Consider the following 20196-nt stretch of genomic DNA (forward strand, 5'->3'; position numbering starts at 1 on the left):
TAATCCATTCCAAGTAATCATCTAAGATCAAGAAACCTTTGTTATATACAGTAGGTTATCTTTATTATTCAAGGTAATATTCATATTCAAACTTTGATTCAATTTCTATAACTATAAACTATCTTAATTCGAGTAAAAATCTTACTTGAACTTGTTTTTGTGTCATGATCCTACTTCAAGAACTTTCAAGCCATCCAAGATCCTTTGAAGCTAGATCATTTCTTGTCACTTCCAGTAGGTTTACCTACTAAACTTGAGGTAGTAATTATGTTCATAACATCATTTGATTCATATATATAAAACTATCTTATTCGAAGGTTTAAACTCGTAATCACTAGAACATAGTTTAGTTAATTCTAAACTTGTTCGCAAACAAAAGTTAATCCTTCTAATTTGACTTTTAAAATTAACTAAACACATGTTCTATATCTATATGATATGCTAATTTAATGATTTAAAACCTGGAAACATGAAAAACACCGTAAAACCGGATTTACGCCGTCGTAGTAACACCGCGGGCTGTTTTGGGTTAGTTAATTAAAAACTATGATAAACTTTGTTTTAAAAGTTGTTATTCTGAGAAAATGATTTTTATTATGAACATGAAACTATATCCAAAAATTATGGTTAAACTCAAAGTGGAAGTATGTTTTCTAAAATGGTCATCTAGACGCCGTTCTTTCGACTGAAATGACTACCTTTACAAAAATGACTTGTAACTTATTTTTCCGACTATAAACCTATACTTTTTCTGTTTAGATTCATAAAATAGAGTTCAATATGAAACCATAGCAATTTTATTCACTCAAAACGGATTTAAAATGAAGAAGTTATGGGTAATACAAGATTGGATAATTTTTCTCATTTTAGCTACGTGAAAATTGGTAACAAATCTATTCCAATCATAACTTAATCAACTTGTATTGTATATTATGTAATCTTGAGATACCATAGACACGTATACAATGTTTTGACCTATCATGTCGACACATCTATATATATTTCGGAACAACCATAGACACTCTATATGTGAATGTTGGAGTTAGCTATACAGGGTTGAGGTTGATTCCAAAATATATATAGTTTGAGTTGTGATCAATACTGAGATACCTATACACTGGGTCGTGGATTGATTCAAGATAATATTTATCGATTTATTTATGTACATCTAACTGTGGACAACTAGTTGTAGGTTACTAACGAGGACAGCTGACTTAATAAACTTAAAACATCAAAATATATTAAAAGTGTTGTAAATATATTTTGAACATACTTTGATATATATGTATATATTGTTATAGGTTCGTGAATCAACCAGTGGCCAAGTCTTACTTCCCGACGAAGTAAAAATCTGTGAAAGTGAGTTATAGTCCCACTTTTAAAATCTAATATTTTTGGGATGAGAATACATGCAGGTTTTATAAATGATTTACAAAATAGACACAAGTACGCGAAACTACATTCTATGGTTGAATTATCGAAATCGAATATGCCCCTTTTTATTAAGTCTGGTAATCTAAGAATTAGGGAACAGACACCCTAATTGACGCGAATCCTAAAGATAGATCTATTGGGCCTAACAAACCCCATCCAAAGTACCGGATGCTTTAGTACTTCGAAATTTATATCATATCCGAAGGGTGTCCCGGAATGATGGGGATATTCTTATATATGCATCTTGTTAATGTCGGTTACCAGGTGTTCACCATATGAATGATTTTTATCTCTATGTATGGGATGTATATTGAAATATGAAATCTTGTGGTCTATTGTTACAATTTGATATATATAGGTTAAACCTATAACTCACCAACATTTTTGTTGACATTTAAAGCATGTTTATTCTCAGGTGAATACTAAGAGCTTCCGCTGTTGCATACTAAAATAAGGACAAGATTTGGAGTCCATGTTTGTATGATACTGTGTAAAAACTGCATTCAAGAAACTGATTTCGATGTAACATATTTGTATTGTAAACCATTATGTAATGGTCGTGTGTAAACAGGATATTTTAGATTATCATTATTTGATAATCTACGTAAAGCTTTTTAAATCTTTATTTATGAAATAAAGGTTATGGTTTGTTTTAAAAATGAATGCAGTCTTTGAAAAACGTCTCATATAGAGGTCAAAACCTCGCAACGAAATCAATTAATATGGAACGTTTTTAATCAATAAGAACGGGACATTTCAGTTGGTATCAGAGCGTTGGTCTTAGAGAACCAGAATTTTGCATTAGTGTGTCTTATCGAGTTTATTAGGATGCATTAGTGAGTCTGGACTTCGACCGTGTTTACTTGAAAAATGATTGCTTAACAAATTTTGTTGGAAACTATATATTTTTAACATGTGAATATTATGTGATATATTAATCTCTTAACGCGTTTGATATTATGTGATAGATGTCTACCTCTAGAACAAGTCCCATTAACTCACCTAATAATAATGAAGAGTCAAATGTAAATTGGAATGATTCGTGGACTGATTCACAAGTTCCCGAAGAGGAACCGGAAGAAGAGTCGGAACCAGAAGAAGAATCGGAACCGGAAGAAGAATCGGAACCGGATGAAGAAATAGAACCGGTGGGGGAAATAATAAAATGGTTGAGTAAAAGAAAATCCTCAACCAACCGACCAAGGTTAATTATGGTCAATGGTGTTTCCGCTAAGGAAGCAAAATATTGGGAGGATTACCAATTCTCCGATGAATCGAATTCTGACGAGAATTCCGATGATGTTATAGAAATTACCCCAACTGAATTTAAAAAGGCAAAAGAAAATAATAAGGGAAAGGGCATAAAAATAGAGAAATCTAATTCCAACCCCGATGAACTTTATATGTATCGTCAACCCCCGAAGTCCTTAAGTTGTAACAATGACCCGGGAACCTCTAAACCACCAGGTTTTTCTAAACCAATGTGGAAAACGACGGCTCGTATTAGGGGAACATCATATATCCCTAGAAACTTGGCAAAACGAACCAAAACCGAAGAAGAAGAAACAAGCGAGTCGGAATAAGATAGTTGTATTCGTGTGGTGTAATATATGTAATATAGTGTGCTTATGCTTTATGATATATGTAAAAATTGCTTGTATTAATAAGTATTTTTTTTATGAATCTAACTCTTGTCTATTTTACAGTATAAAAACACAAAATGGATAGACAACCCAATATTTTAAGAGACCTACCCGGAGACATGATTGATGAAATCTTGTCTAGAGTCGGTCAGAATTCTTCGGCACAACTATTTAAGGTGAGATCAGTTTGTAAGACATTCGAAGAATGTTCCAAGAATGCCTTGGTTTATAAAAGGCTTTCGTTTGAAAGATGGGGGATATCACATTGGGATATCCATAAGTTACGATGTGTTTACTTTGACGCATATATTGCGGGGAACCCAAATGCTATTTTACGCAATGGGTTAAGAAATTATTTTGACTTAATATATCCGAATATTGGACTTCGTGATTTAGAAAAAGCGGCTAACATGCAATATAAAGAAGCATGTTATGCTTACGGATTAGTAATGTTCGGCCTACAACTATTAAACAAAACGTTCCCACAAGTGACGGAGTCGGTAATTGGGGTAAGAAATGAGGTTTTTAGATTGTTACGGGACTGTTGGACATTACGTAACCCTCGTCCCTTTGACGACGTTACAACACGCTGTCTTATCAACGGCCATAACGGTTATGTTCCACAAGACCAAGGATGGGAAGTAGTCCTAGTAAAATCAGAATGCATGACTTGTTTCTGGACGTATGAATTACGTGTCTTTATTGCCTTTGCTGAACGACTTGTGTACTAGCTAGAATTATCTTCACAACTATCTTGTATCAAAGTTATTGTGTGCTATATTTCATGCTTTATGTAAAATAAGCGGTATTGTAAGTTTGTAAAATATTGTATAAAAGTTTGAACGCGAAATATTATTATAATCAGTTTTTCATATAGAATTGTAGTAGTTGAATTGTATATTAGCTACTAAGTATGAACTTAACGGGTAGGTACTACCCGAATTTAAACTTATAAAACGCTAATATGAAGAAAAAGCTTTTATAAATGAGTTCATATTATGCTACGAAATACTATTAACTACTCTTAATATTCTGTATGATTAACTTGTTCAATTTGACTATTTTGAAGGAAATAGCACCGACTACTCGACACACCGTGAATATGAATGAAGAGGAATTCCGTACTTTTCTAGCTTCAAACATAGCCGCAGTACAGGCTGCGCTACATACCAACAATAACCTTGGATCTAGCAGTACAGGAAATCGTGTAGGATGCACCTACAAAGAATTCACTGCCTGCAAACCTTTGGAATTTGATGGAACCGAAGGACCGATCGGATTGAAACGGTGGACCGAGAAGGTCGAATCGGTGTTTACCATAAGTAAGTGTACTGAAGAAGACAAAGTAAAGTACGCTACGCATACCTTCACAGGTTCTGCGTTAACATGGTGGAATACCTATCTAGAGCAAGTGGGACAAGACGATGCGTACGCACTACCGTGGTCAGCATTCAAGCACTTGATGAACAAGAAGTACCGTCCCAGAACCGAGGTCAATAAGCTCAAGACAGAACTTAGAGGGTTACGAACCCAAGGATTTGATATTACCACGTACGAAAGACGATTCACAGAATTGTGCCTATTGTGTCCGGGAGCATTCGAAGATGAGGAAGAGAAGATCGACGCGTTTGTGAAAGGATTACCGGAAAGAATCCAAGAAGATATAAGTTCACACGAGCCCGCCTCCATACAACAGGCATGTAGAATGCCTCACAAACTAGTGAACCAGATTGAGGAAAGAATTAAAGAACAAACGGCTGAAGAGGCCAATGTGAAGCAAGTTAAAAGAAAGTGGGAGGAAAACGGTGATAAGAATCACCAATACAACAACAACAGCAATTACAATAATAATCGTAACAATTATCCCAACAATCGCAACATCAATCGCAACTACAACAAATGGCCCAACAACAACAACAACAACAACAACAACAACTACAACAATCATCCCAACAACAATAACAACCGCAACAACAATAACAATCAGAAGCAGCTATGCCAATGGTGTGAAAAGTATCACTCGGGGTTCTGCACCAAATTTTGCAACAAGTGTAAAATAAATGGTCATAGCGCGGCGAAGTGTGAGGTCTACGGACCAGGGGTTAACAGGACGAAAGGAACAAATGGTGTCGGAACGAGTAATGGCGGAACAAGTAGTGTCGGAACAAGTTATGCCAATGTAGTTTGTTATAAATGTGGAAAACTGGGCCACATTATTAGAAATTGCCCGAACCAGGAGAACACGAATGGACAAGGCCGCGGAAGAGTTTTTAATATTAATGCGGCAGAGGCACAGGAAGACCCGGAGCTTGTTACGGGTACGTTTCTTATTGACAATAAATCTGCTTACGTTTTATTTGATTTGGGTGCGGATAAAAGCTATATGAGTAGAGATTTTTGTGCTAAATTAAGTTGTCCATTGACGCCTTTGGATAGTAAATTTTTACTCGAATTAGCAAATGGTAAATTAATTTCAGCAGATAATATATGTCGGAATCGAGAAATTAAACTGGTTAGCGAAACATTTAAGATTGATTTGATACCAGTAGAGTTAGGGAGTTTTGATGTGATAATCGGTATGGACTGGTTGAGAGAAGTGAAAGCAGAGATCGTTTGTTACAAAAATGCAATTCGCATTATACGAGAAAAAGGAAAACCCTTAATGGTGTACGGAGAAAAGGGCAACACGAAGCTACATCTTATTAGTAATTTGAAGGCACAAAAACTAATAAGAAAAGGTTGCTATGCTGTTCTAGCACACGTCGAGAAAGTACAAACTGAAGAAAAGAGCATCAATGATGTTCCCATTGCAAAAGAATTTCCCGATGTATTTCCGAAAGAATTACCGGGATTACCCCCACATCGATCCGTTGAATTTCAAATAGATCTTGTACCAGGAGCTGCACCAATAGCTCGTGCTCCTTACAAACTCGCACCCAGCGAGATGAAAGAACTGCAAAGCCAATTACAAGAACTTTTACAGCGTGGTTTCATTCGACCAAGCACATCACCGTGGGGAGCTCCTGTTTTGTTTGTCAAGAAGAAAGATGGTACATTCAGGTTGTGTATCGACTACCGAGAGTTGAACAAACTTACCATCAAGAACCGCTACCCACTACCGAGAATCGACGACTTATTTGATCAACTACAAGGCTCGTCTGTTTATTCAAAGATCGACTTACGTTTCGGGTATCATCAAATGCGGGTGAAAGAAGATGATATTCCAAAGACTGCTTTCTGAACACGTTACGGTCATTACGAGTTTATGGTCATGCCATTTGGTTTAACTAATGCACCAGCTGTGTTCATGGACCTTATGAACTGAGTGTGTGGACCATACCTTGACAAGTTTGTCATTGTTTTCATTGATGACATACTTATTTACTCAAAGAATGACCAAGAACACGGTGAACATTTGAGAAAGGTGTTAGAAGTATTGAGGAAGGAAGAATTGTACGCTAAGTTTTCAAAGTGTGCATTTTGGTTGGAAGAAGTTCAATTCCTCGGTCACATAGTGAACAAAGAAGGTATTAAGGTGGATCCGGCAAAGATAGAAACTGTTGAAAAGTGAGAAACCCCGAAAACTCCGAAACACATACGCCAGTTTTTAGGACTAGCTGGTTACTACAGAAGGTTCATCCAAGACTTTTCCAGAATAGCAAAACCCTTGACTGCATTAACGCATAAAGGGAAGAAATTTGAATGGAATGATGAACAAGAGAAAGCGTTTCAGTTATTGAAGAAAAAGCTAACTACGGCACCTATATTGTCATTGCCTGAAGGGAATGATGATTTTGTGATTTATTGTGACGCATCAAAGCAAGGTCTCGGTTGTGTATTAATGCAACGAACGAAGGTGATTGTTTATGCGTCTAGACAATTGAAGATTCACGAACAAAATTATACGACGCATGATTTGGAATTAGGCGCGGTTGTTTTTGCATTAAAGACTTGGAGGCACTACTTATATGGTGTCAAAAGTATTATATATACCGACCACAAAAGTCTTCAACACATATTTAATCAGAAACAACTGAATATGAGGCAGCGTAGGTGGATTGAATTGTTGAATGATTACGACTTTGAGATTCGTTACCACCCGTAAAAGGCAAATGTGGTAGCTGATGCCTTGAGCAGGAAGGACAGAGAACCCATTCGAGTAAAATCTATGAATATAATGATTCATAATAACCTTACTACTCAAATAAAGGAGGCGCAACAAGGAGTTTTAAAAGAGGGAAATTTAAAGGATGAAATACCCAAGGGATCGGAGAAGCATCTTAATATTAGGGAAGACGGAACCCGGTATAGGGCTGAAAGGATTTGGGTACCAAAATTTGGAGATATGAGAGAAATGGTACTTAGAGAAGCTCATAAAACCAGATACTCAATACATCCTGGAACGGGGAAGATGTACAAGGATCTCAAGAAACATTTTTGGTGGCCGGGTATGAAAGCCGATGTTGCTAAATATGTAGGAGAATATTTGACGTGTTCTAAGGTCAAAGCTGAGCATCAGAAACCATCAGGTCTACTTCAACAACCCGAAATCCCGGAATGGAAATGGGAAAACATTACCATGGATTTCATCACTAAATTGCCAAGGACTGCAAGTGGTTTTGATACTATTTGGGTAATAGTTGATCGTCTCACCAAATCAGCACACTTCCTGCCAATAAGAGTAGATGATAAGATGGAGAAGTTAGCACGACTGTATTTGAAGGAAGTCGTCTCCAGACATGGAATACCAATCTCTATTATCTCTGATAGGGATGGTAGATTTATTTCAAGATTCTGGCAGACATTACAGCAAGCATTAGGAATTCGTCTAGACATGAGTACTGCCTATCATCCATAAACTGATGGGCAGAGCGAAAGGACGATACAAACGCTTGAAGACATGCTACGAGCATGTGTTATTGATTTAGGAAACAGTTGGGATCGACATCTACAGTTAGCAAAATTTTCCTACAACAACAGCTACCATTCAAGCATTGAGATGGCGCCGTTTGAAGCACTTTATGGTAGAAAGTGCAGGTCTCCGATTTGTTGGAGTGAAGTGGGGGATAGACAAATTACGGGTCCGAAGATTATACAAAAAACTACCGAGAAGATCATCCAAATTCAACAACGGTTGAAAACCGCCCAAAGTCGACAAAAGAGCTACGCTGACATTAAAAGAAAAGATATAGAATTTGAAATTGGAGAGATGGTCATGCTTAAAGTTGCACCTTGGAAAGGCGTTGTTCGATTTGGTAAACGAGGGAAATTAAATCCAAGGTATATTGGACCATTCAAGATTATTGATCGTGTCGGACCAGTAGCTTACCGACTTGAGTTACCTCAACAACTCGCTGCTGTACATAACACTTTACACATCTCGAATTTGAAGAAATGTTTTGCTAAAGAAGATCTCACTATTCCATTAGATGAAATCCAAATCAACGAAAAACTTCAATTCATCGAAGAACCCGTCGAAATAATGGATCGTGAGGTTAAAAGACTTAAGCAAAACAAGATACCAATTGTTAAGGTTCGATGGAATGCTCGTAGAGGACCCGAGTTCACCTGGGAGCGTGAATATCAGATGAAAAAGAAATACCCGCATCTATTTCCAGAAGATTCGTCAACACCTTCAACAGCTTAAAATTTCGGGACGAAATTTATTTAACAGGTAGGTACTGTAGTGACCCGAACTTTTCCATGTTTATATATATTAATTGAGATTGATATTTACATGATTAAATGTTTCCAACATGTTAAGCAATCAAACTTGTTAAGACTTTATTAATTGAAATATGTTTCATATAGACAATTGACCACCCAAGTTGACCGGCGATTCACGAACGTTAAAACTTGTAAAAACGACATGACGATATATATATGGATATACATATGGTTAACATGAGATTATGATAAGTAAGTATCTCCATAAGTATATTAACAATGAGTTATATACATATAAACAAGACTACTAACTTAAGGATTTCGAAACGAGACATATATGTAACGATTATCGTTGTAACGACATTGAAATGTATATATATCATATTAAGATATATTAATATATCATAATATCATGATAATATAATAATTTAACATCTCATTAGATATAATAAACAATGGGTTAACAACATTAATTGAGATCGTTAACTTAAAGGTTTCAAAACAACACTTACATGTAACGACTAACGATGACTTAACGACTCAGTTAAAATGTATATACATGTAGTGTATTTAGATGTATTAAAATACTTTTGGAAGACTTCAAGACATATATCAAAATACTCATACTTAACGAAAATGGTTACAGTTACTTTCCCATTCTTTTCTTTCATCAAGAATTCTAGTCGTATTCTTACCCGTATTATACACAGCTTCAAAACGTACTTACTATGGGTATATACCAATAGGAACTAGCATGGGATTCCAATCTTGATTATGTCATGTATGACTAATCAATTTTAACTTCTACCATGAGCTAGTCAACTAACTAGAACTCCTTTTAACCCCACTCACCACTCACCAATTACCACTCATCATTCACTCCATTTCACTTCCAATTCTCTTTCTAATTCTCTCTCAACAAACACACACTATTATGAACGTATTTTTCTAGTATTTAATCATCATCTTCATCAAAAATCACTTCAAGAATCAAGCTATAATCATCATAGGAAGAACACTTCAAGAACACTTCAAAAATCCCTTCAAGTTTACTAATTTACTTCCAAGCTTTCTAATCCATTCCAAGTAATCATCTAAGATCAAGAAACCTTTGTTATATATAGTAGGTTATCTTTCTTATTCAAGGTAATATTCATATTCAAACTTTGATTCAATTTCTATAACTATAAACTATCTTAATTCGAGTAAAAATCTTACTTGAACTTGTTTTTGTGTCATGATCCTACTTCAAGAACTTTCAAGCCATCCAAGATCCTTTGAAGCTAGATCATTTCTTGTCACTTCCAGTAGGTTTAACTACTAAACTTGAGGTAGTAATGATGTTCATAACATCATGCGATTCATATATATAAAACTATCTTATTCGAAGGTTTAAACTCGTAATCACTAGAACATAGTTTAGTTAATTCTAATCTTGTTCGCAAACAAAAGTTAATCCTTCTAACTTGACTTTTAAAATTAACTAAACACATGTTATATATCTATATGATATGCTAACTTAATGATTTAAAACCTGGAAACACGAAAAACACCGTAAAACCGGATTTACGCCGTCGTAGTAACACCGCGGGCTGTTTTGGGTTAGTTAATTAAAAACTATGATAAACTTTGTTTTAAAAGTTGTTATTCTGAGAAAATGATTTTTATTATGAACATGAAACTATATCCAAAAATTATGGTTAAACTCAAAGTGGAAGTATGTTTTCTAAAATGGTCATCTAGACGTCGTTCTTTCGACTGAAATGACTACCTTTACAAAAATGACTTGTAACTTATTTTTCCGACTATAAACCTATACTTTTTATGTTTAGATTCATAAAATAGAGTTCAATATGAAACCATAGCAATTTGATTCACTCAAAACGGATTTAAAATGAAGAAGTTATGGGTAAAACAAGATTGGATAATTTTTCTCATTTTAGCTACGTGAAAATTGGTAACAAATCTATTCCAATCATAACTTAATCAACTTGTATTGTATATTATGTAATCTTGAGATACCATAGACACGTATACAATGTTTCGACCTATCATGTCGACACATCTATATATATTTCGGAAGAACCATAGACACTCTATATGTGAATGTTGGAGTTAGCTATACAGGGTTGAGGTTGATTCCAAAATATATATAGTTTGAGTTGTGATCAATACTGAGATACCTATACACTGGGTCGTGGATTGATTCAAGATAATATTTATCGATTTATTTCTGTACATCTAACTGTGGACAACTAGTTGTAGGTTACTAACGAGGACAGCTGACTTAATAAGCTTAAAACATCAAAATATATTAAAAGTGTTGTAAATATATTTTGAACATACTTTGATATATATGTATATATTGTTATAGGTTCGTGAATCAACCAGTGGCCAAGTCTTACTTCCCGACGAAGTAAAAATCTGTGAAGGTGAGTTATAGTCCCACTTTTAAAATCTAATATTTTTGGGATGAGAATACATGCAGGTTTTATATATGATTTACAAAATAGACACAAGTACGTGAAACTACATTCTATGGTTGAATTATCGAAATCGAATATGCCCCTTTTTATTAAGTCTGGTAATCTAAGAATTAGGGAACAGACACCCTAATTGACGCGAATCCTAAAGATAGATCTATTGGGCCTAACAAACCCCATCCAAAGTACCGGATGCTTTAGTACTTTGAAATTTATATCATATCCGAAGGGTGTCCCGGAATGATGGGGATATTCTTATATATGCATCTTATTAATGTCGGTTACCAGGTGTTCACCATATGAATGATTTATATCTCTATGTATGGGATGTATATTGAAATATGAAATCTTGTGGTCTATTGTTACAATTTGATATATATAGGTTAAACCTATAACTCACCAACATTTTTGTTGACATTTAAAGCATGTTTATTCTCAGGTGAATACTAAGAGCTTCCGCTGTTGCATACTAAAATAAGGACAAGATTTGGAGTCCATGTTTGTATGATACTGTGTAAAAACTGCATTCAAGAAACTGATTTCGATGTAACATATTTGTATTGTAAACCATTATGTAATGGTCGTGTGTAAACAGGATATTTTAGATTATCATTATTTGATAATCTACGTAAAGCTTTTTAAACCTTTATTTATGAAATAAAGGTTATGGTTTGTTTTAAAAATGAATGCAGTCTTTGAAAAATGTCTCATATAGAGGTCAAAACCTCGCAACGAAATCAATTAATATGGAACGTTTTTAATCAATAAGAACGGGACATTTCACCGTGTATATCAATATATATCGCAACATAAAGACATGGGAGAATTAAAAGCACTATAACCCCAAGAGCAAAGTAGAAGTAAACAGATTCTTCAGGTGGGAGTTGTAAAAGAAGAACGATCATGGCGATAGTTAGAATAAGAACAAGGATCAGAACAGGGTTAAGCATTTTCATAAATCTTTTGAATTTGGGAATTGAGTATAGAAGTGGTGAAAACAAATGGAACGGAAAAGGTAAAATTTATAAAGGAAATATCAGACGTAGTAATCGGGGCAGATCACCGTATTTAATTAAAGAGATTTTAATTTCCATAAATCCCGAAGAATCAGATCTTATAGATCTTCAAGATTTTCTTTTAAATCCCTTGAATTCCGGAATTCAACCAAGACAACGTAAAAGGTTAAGACGCGCCTTATTTTCTAAATTCAATCGTGACTACGTCAAAAGTTAAGACGAAACTTTTCACTCTTTGTGATAGCTTCATTCATACGCTTCGATTAATAGAATTATTTTATCTACATTACTTAATGATGATAAAACTCTATTTATCAACTCCTATTCGTCATGAAAACATTTTTATTGTCAACCATGATCACCTCACTCAAATTTCGGGACGAAATTTCTTTAACGGGTAGGTACTGTGATGACTCGGGAATTTTCGCCCAAATTTAAACCTGAATCTTTAAATGATTTCGACACAATAAGTAAAGTCTGTAATGTTTAGCCTCAAAACTTCTTTAACTGTTTACATAGATTCATTTGACCCTTGACTAATTACCGACGATTCACGAACAGATAATTATATATATGTATATAAATATAAATATAAATATAAATGTATTAATGAAGTATACTTTGATCAATTAAAAAAAAAGAAAAGAAAAAGAAAAGTAAGTTATTAGTAAAATGAAGATATATAACTTGATATATAAAATTATTACAAATCTATATAGATATATTAATATATATAAAAGATCTCTATTGGTAACTATTATATTGAAGCATTTGTAAATTTGATAAGTGTTAGGTATTCAATATATATATATATATATATATATATATATATATATATATATATATATATATATATATATATATATATATATATATATATATATATATATATATATATATATATATATATATATATATATATATATATATATACATGACTATATGATATATAATACAAATAGGATATATGTAACTTGTTATAACTTAATTATTAATCATACTATTAGTAGATATTATTATTATATTATCATTAACAATTAGTATTAATACTCTACTAACATAATTATTAGTAGTATAATTAATTGTATTTCAATATTATTATTATTAATAATCTTATTATTAGTATTAGTATTTTATCATTTGTAACATCATTAAAAATTATGGTTATTATTTGATATTGCTATAAATATTATTATTGTTAACAATATTATTAGTATTAATATTATTAGTATTATTATTATATATTATCAATATTAATTACTAATATTAAATTAAATAAATAATATAACTCAGATATATATATATACAAAACGTGGTATCTATATCTCAATCAATTTTTTTTTCTTTCTTTGTTCTCCTTTTTCCTGTATGCTTGTGATCAATTGTCGACTGGAATCATCAATACAGACAACTCTCAATCGATATCCTCCATCTCTATATCAGTTATATTTATTTTACAGAATCAGATTTATAAATTAATCAATATTTTTTTTTCTTTCTTTCTTCCTTCGAAAACCTCTGATGTACCACTTTATACTCATAATTCGAAATTGAATCCAATTCAAAAATCTAAAAGTGCAGATGTACTTTAAATCATGTCAGGAATGTTTACTCAAATTTCCAGGTTCCAATTCGTAAAATCTAATTCGAATTTGAGGAGTCAAATTTTAAGTTCAAAAGTCAAACGAACGAACAATGATTTAATTCGGGTTTGTTTTTATGTTTTTGATGAAATTGATGTTTGAAAAAGTTTCAAGGTTAAATTTGAAATACAATTCGTATTATAAATTTTGTCCAAAACATTCTCGTTCACAAAATCAATAATTTTTTTTTGTGCAAGTCGTCGAGCAGCGTAGCTGTTTCTGTCTTTATTTTTTTTCTTTATCAAATAAATTAATCACACTTATAGTTAAATATTGTTCCAAGTTCTATACTAATTTAAATGATGCTGTAAAGAATTTTGGTTGAGTTGATTTCGAGGAGGAAGAAGCAGAAAAGAGAAAACATGTCCTTTTCGGGTTAAATATTTTCGGTTTGAAGTTTAAAACAGAAAGACAGTAGACAGTGTAGCGGTTAGGTATGGGTGCGGTTGAGCGAGGGGTCTCGGGTTCGATCCTGGGCGTGAGCATCTAATTTTTTTTGACACTCTTTGTGAGGTAGTAATCTTTTTATTTTTTTTTCTTTTTCTTTCTTTGTTAGTATTATTTCACAATTATTATTATTATTATTATTATTATTATTATTATTATTATTATTATTATTATTATTATTATTATTATTATTATTATTATTATTATTATTATTATTATTATTGTTATGTTATTGTTATTATTATTATTGTTATTCTTTTTATTGCTCATTAGTAATGCTTAATTGTATTAACACATGTATTATTATAAAGATTACCGTTTAGTATTATGATTAGAATTACCATTAGGATTATTATTATTATCATTAGTATTACTAATATTATTATGATTAGGATTACAATTTGATGTTATAGAAATCTTAGTTTTTTAGTTAGAAGTTTAACATAAAGATTTTTTATTATGATTATGATTAATATTAGTATTGTTATTAATATTATCACGAGTAATGAAATTGCTATAATAATCATTATTATTAAGTATTATGTATTACTATAAAAATTATTATTTTCATTATCATTATTAATAACCTTTTCAATTTTAAAAATTTCTGTTATTAGTGTTATTATAAGATGTATTATTAAAACTAACATTAATATTAAAAGACACATTAATATTAGTATCACTATTATTATTTTAATCACTACAAGTATTATTTTGGTATTATTATAGATACTATTTTACCAAACAAATGAAATATATATATAAAAAAAAGAAATAATTAATGTATATAACATAACTATATTAGATTTGTTATTATAATTTTTTTTATCTAAAGTAAATAAGGTAATTATATCTAACTAAACCATTAAGGAAACCTATAAGTTAATAAATATAATTATATCACTAATAATAATAACAAAATACATAAATATTTATTCGATTACATTTATATATACTAATGAATACACAAATGATATAGGTTCGTGAATACAAGGCCAACCCTGCATTGTTCAATGTCATTATATGTATTTTTACTACAAAATATAGTATTGTGAGTTTTCATTACTCCCTTTTTATATATATTTTTGGGACTGAGAATACATGCGCTGCTTTTATAAATGCTTTCGGAATAGACACAAGAGATCGAAACTACATTCTATGGTTGAATTATCAAAATCGAATATGTCCCTTTTTATTAAGTCTGGTAATCTAAGAATTAGGGAACAGACAACCTAATTGACGCGAACTCTAAAGATAGATCTATCGGGCCCAACAAGCCCCATCCAAAGTACCGGATGCTTTAGTACTTCGAAAGTTATATCATGTCCGAAGGAGGATCCCGGAATGATGGGGATATTCTATATGCATCTTGTTAAGGTCGGTTACCAGGTGTTCAATCCATATGAATGATATTTTGTCTCTATGCATGGGACGTATGTTTATGAGGAATTGAAATATGAAATCTTGTGGTCTATTAAAATTATGAAATGATTATTTATGTTAAACTAATGAACTCACCAACCTTTTGGTTGACACTTGAAAGCATGCTTATTCTCAGGTATGAAAGAAGTCTTCCGCTGTGAAATTGCTCATTTTAAAGATGTTACTTGGAGTCATTCATGACATATTTCAAAAGACGTTGCATTCGAGTTGTTGAGTTCATCAAGATTATTATTAAGTCAATTATAGTTAGATATATTATGAAATGGTATGCACGCCGTCAACTTTCAATGTAATGAAAGATTGTCTTTTCAAAAACGAATGCAATGTTTGTAAAATGTATCATATAGAGGTCAAGTACCTCGCGATGTAATCAACTATTGTGAATCGTTTATAATCGATATGGACTTCGTCCGGATGGGTTAAGACGGGTCCTTTCAGGTACATAGTGGCGAAACTAGTAAGGGGCAGGGGTCATCGCGCCTTAAGTGGATTTGTAATTTTTATCGTAAAAATTTTGGATTTTTTATTTTGTTCACATTTGATTTTTTTTATCCAAAAGTCTTTATATTTTGCCCATAAAACCTCCAAAATTTCCCTAGAAGCCTCTTTATTTTGTTAAAAAACTTTTGTAGTTTGTATATAGCCTTTTTATTTTGCCCAAAAGCTTACATATGTTACCCAAAAAAAGTTGTTACGCTTTAAAAAAAAAAAAATTCACCCCCGATGAAAAAAATTTGATTCTGCTACTTCAGGTACAATAACCTACTGACACGACTCGATACCCTCAACTTCTGTCAAACCCTCGTAAGTTGGATGATGCAAGTGGTGAGACTTCGGTCAAACCCATGTAAAGTTGATGATTCGGATCCGAATAAGTGTTTGATGCTCCATGTGTTAGATAAGTTATATCATGTATTTTGACCTAATTACTTGCTATACACTCACTAAGCATTTCGCTTACCTATGTTATGTTGACATATTTTAGGTTCTCATAAGCATCGTGATGGTAAGGCACCGACTCAAGACTAGTGGAGTATTTTGGCAATCAGTAAGTGGTATGCAAGTCTCTCTTGATCTAGCTCATGTAACCGCTTGGATGACACCATGGGATGTTTATGTTTTGTAAAGTTAAAAGTGTTAATGTATTATTGGTGTCATATACTTTGTTTTAATACTCATGTTGTTTTGAGTCTTAGATAACAAATTAAGAAATGTTGTTATGTTAAACAATGCATTAAGTTTATGCCTGAACGTTTAACGAATGAAACCTGTAACAAACTCAAACTGGACCTAACGGTAAATGACCATTTTACCTTTTGTTTTATATTAATGTATTAATATTAGTAATTCTATTATTATGGGCTTATATTTATTTGAATGGTCAGTTAAGTGCGATCGTCACAGAACATGTTTATTTGTTGAAATTGAACCTCGTTGGGGCTGTTTAATGAGGTGTCAAGATTTTAGATAACTAATAAGTACTTGCGTGTACACATAATAGGTTTTCTACACCTAAAGAAACCCATGTAGCCTTATATTCTTCTGCTTCCTTTCTATTTCCTCTTTCGGAAAGTTAAGTTAACACACACTTATACGTTCCTAATCCTTGAAACTGATAATGCTAAAAACGAATACATATTTCATAGCATTATCCTTCAAGAAAGACAAGCTTTTAGTTGCAATTGTTCTATTTACAAGTGATATTCGTTTAAATAATAAAAGGTGAAGACAAAAGACAGATTCGACGATTTGAAGACGCAAACGACCAAAAAGCTCAAAAGTACAAAGTACAATCCAAGTGGTTCAATTTATTGATGAGAAACGTCTCAAAATTACAAGAGTACAAGCCGTAAAATGCAAAGTACAAGATATTAAATCGTACGAAAGGACGTTCGAAAATCCGAAACCGGGACATGAACCAATTGTCAACGCGCAACGCAACGGAGCTAAAATTACAAGTAAACTATGCATATGAATATAATATAATATATATATAATTATATAAAATTATCTATATTATATTATATTATTAAAAACCGTCGGCAAACTAGAAAACAAATCATTGTGAGCTGGCCAGGGAAGCCATGTGTAGTGACCCGAAATTTTCCATGTTAATATATATTAAATGAAATTGTTATTTACATGATTAAGTTTTTCCAATATGTTAAGCAATCAAACTTGTTAAGACTTGATTAATTGAAATAGGTTTCATATAGTCAATTGACCACCCAAGTTGACCGGTGATTCACGAATGTTAAAACTTGTAAAAATTATATGATGAGATATATATGATTATACATATAGTTAACATGATATTATGATAAGTAAGTATCTCATTAGGTATTTTAACAATGAGTTATATACATAAAATTGAGTTTATTGAATTAAGAAACTCGAAACGATATATATAACGATTATCGTTATAACAACGTCTTACTAAATACATATGAATCATATTAATATATTGATACACTATGTTTAATCATGATAAATGATAAGTAAACATGTCATTAAGTGTATTAACAATGAACTACATATGTAAAAACAAGACTACTAACTTAATGATTTCGAAACGAGACATATATGTAACGATTATCGTTGTAACAACATTTAACTGTATATATATCATACTAAGATATATTAATATATCATAATATCATGATAATGTAATAATTTAACATCGCTTTAGATATAATAAACAATGGGCTAACAACATTTAACAAGATCGTTAACCTAAAGGTTTCAAAACAACATTTACATGTAACGACTAACGATGACTTAACGACTCAGTTAAAATGTATATACATGTAGTGTTTTAATATGTATTCATACAATTTTTAAAGACTTCAAGACACTTATCAAAATACTTCTACTTAACAAAAATGCTTACAATTACATCCTCGTTCAGTTTCATCAACAATTCTACTCGTATGCACCCTTATTCGTACTCGTACAATACACAGCTTTTAGATGTATGTACTATTGGTATATACAATCCAATGATCAGCTCTTAGCATCCCATGTGAGTCACCTAACATATGTGGGAACCATCATTTGGCAACTAGCATGAAATATCACATAAAATTACAAAAATATTAGTAATCATTCATGACTTATTTACATGTAAACAAAATTACACATCCTTTATATCTAATCCATATACCAACGACCAAAAACACCTACAAATACTTTCACTCTTAAATTTTCTTCATCTAATTGATCTCTCTCAAGTTCTAAGTGTTCTTCATAAATTCTATAAGTTCTAGTTTCATAAAATCAAGAATACTTCCAAGTTTGCTAGCTTACTTCCAATCTTGTAAAGTGATCATCCAACCTCAAGAAATCTTTCTTATTTATAGTAAGATATCTTTCTAATACAAGGTAATACTCATATTCAAACTTTGATTCAATTTCTATAACTATAACAATCTTATTTCGAGTGGAAATCTTACTTGAACTTGTTTTCGTGTCATGATTCTGCTTCAAGAACTTTCAATCCATCCAAGGATCCTTTGAAGCTAGATCTATTTTTCTCATTTCCAATAGGTTTATCCACAAAACCTGAGGTAGTAATTATGTTCATAACATCATTCGATTCATATATATAAAACTACCTTATTCGAAGGTTTAAACTTGAAATCACTAGAACATAGTTTAGTTAATTCTAAACTTGTTCGCAAACAAAAGTTAATCCTTCTAACTTGGCTTTTAAAATCAACTAAACACATGTTCTATATCTATATAATATGCTAACTTAATGATTTAAAACATCACCGTAAAACCGGACATACACCGTCGTAGTAACACCGCGGGCTATTTTGGGTTTGATAATTAAAAACTATGATAAACTTTAATTTAAAAGTTGTTCTTATGGGAAAATGATTTTTATTATGAACATGAAACTATATTCAAAAATCATGGTTAAACTCAAAGTGGAAGTATGTTTTTCAAAATGGTCATCAAGACGTCGTTCTTTCGACTGAAATGACTACCTCTTACAAAAATGACTTGTAACTTATATTTCCGACTATAAAGCTATACTTTTTCTGTTTAGATTCATAAAATAGAGTTCAATATGAAACCATAGCAATTTGATTCACTCAAAACGGATTTAAAACGAAGAAGTTATGGGTAAAACAAGATTGGATAATTTTTCTTGTTGTAGCTACGTGAAAATTGGTAACAAATCCATATTAATCATATCCTAGCTAACTTATATTGTATTATACATGTATTCTATTATATTATGTAATCTTGGGATACCATAGACACGTATGCAAATGTTTTGACATATCATATCGACCCATCTATATATATTATTTGGAACAACCATAGACACTCTATATGCAGTAATGTTGGAGTTAGCTATACAGGGTTGAGGTTGATTCCAAAAATATATATACTTTGAGTTGTGATCTAG

Source organism: Rutidosis leptorrhynchoides, chromosome 3 (assembly GCF_046630445.1).
Source record: "Rutidosis leptorrhynchoides isolate AG116_Rl617_1_P2 chromosome 3, CSIRO_AGI_Rlap_v1, whole genome shotgun sequence".
Classification (NCBI taxonomy): Eukaryota; Viridiplantae; Streptophyta; class Magnoliopsida; order Asterales; family Asteraceae; genus Rutidosis; species Rutidosis leptorrhynchoides.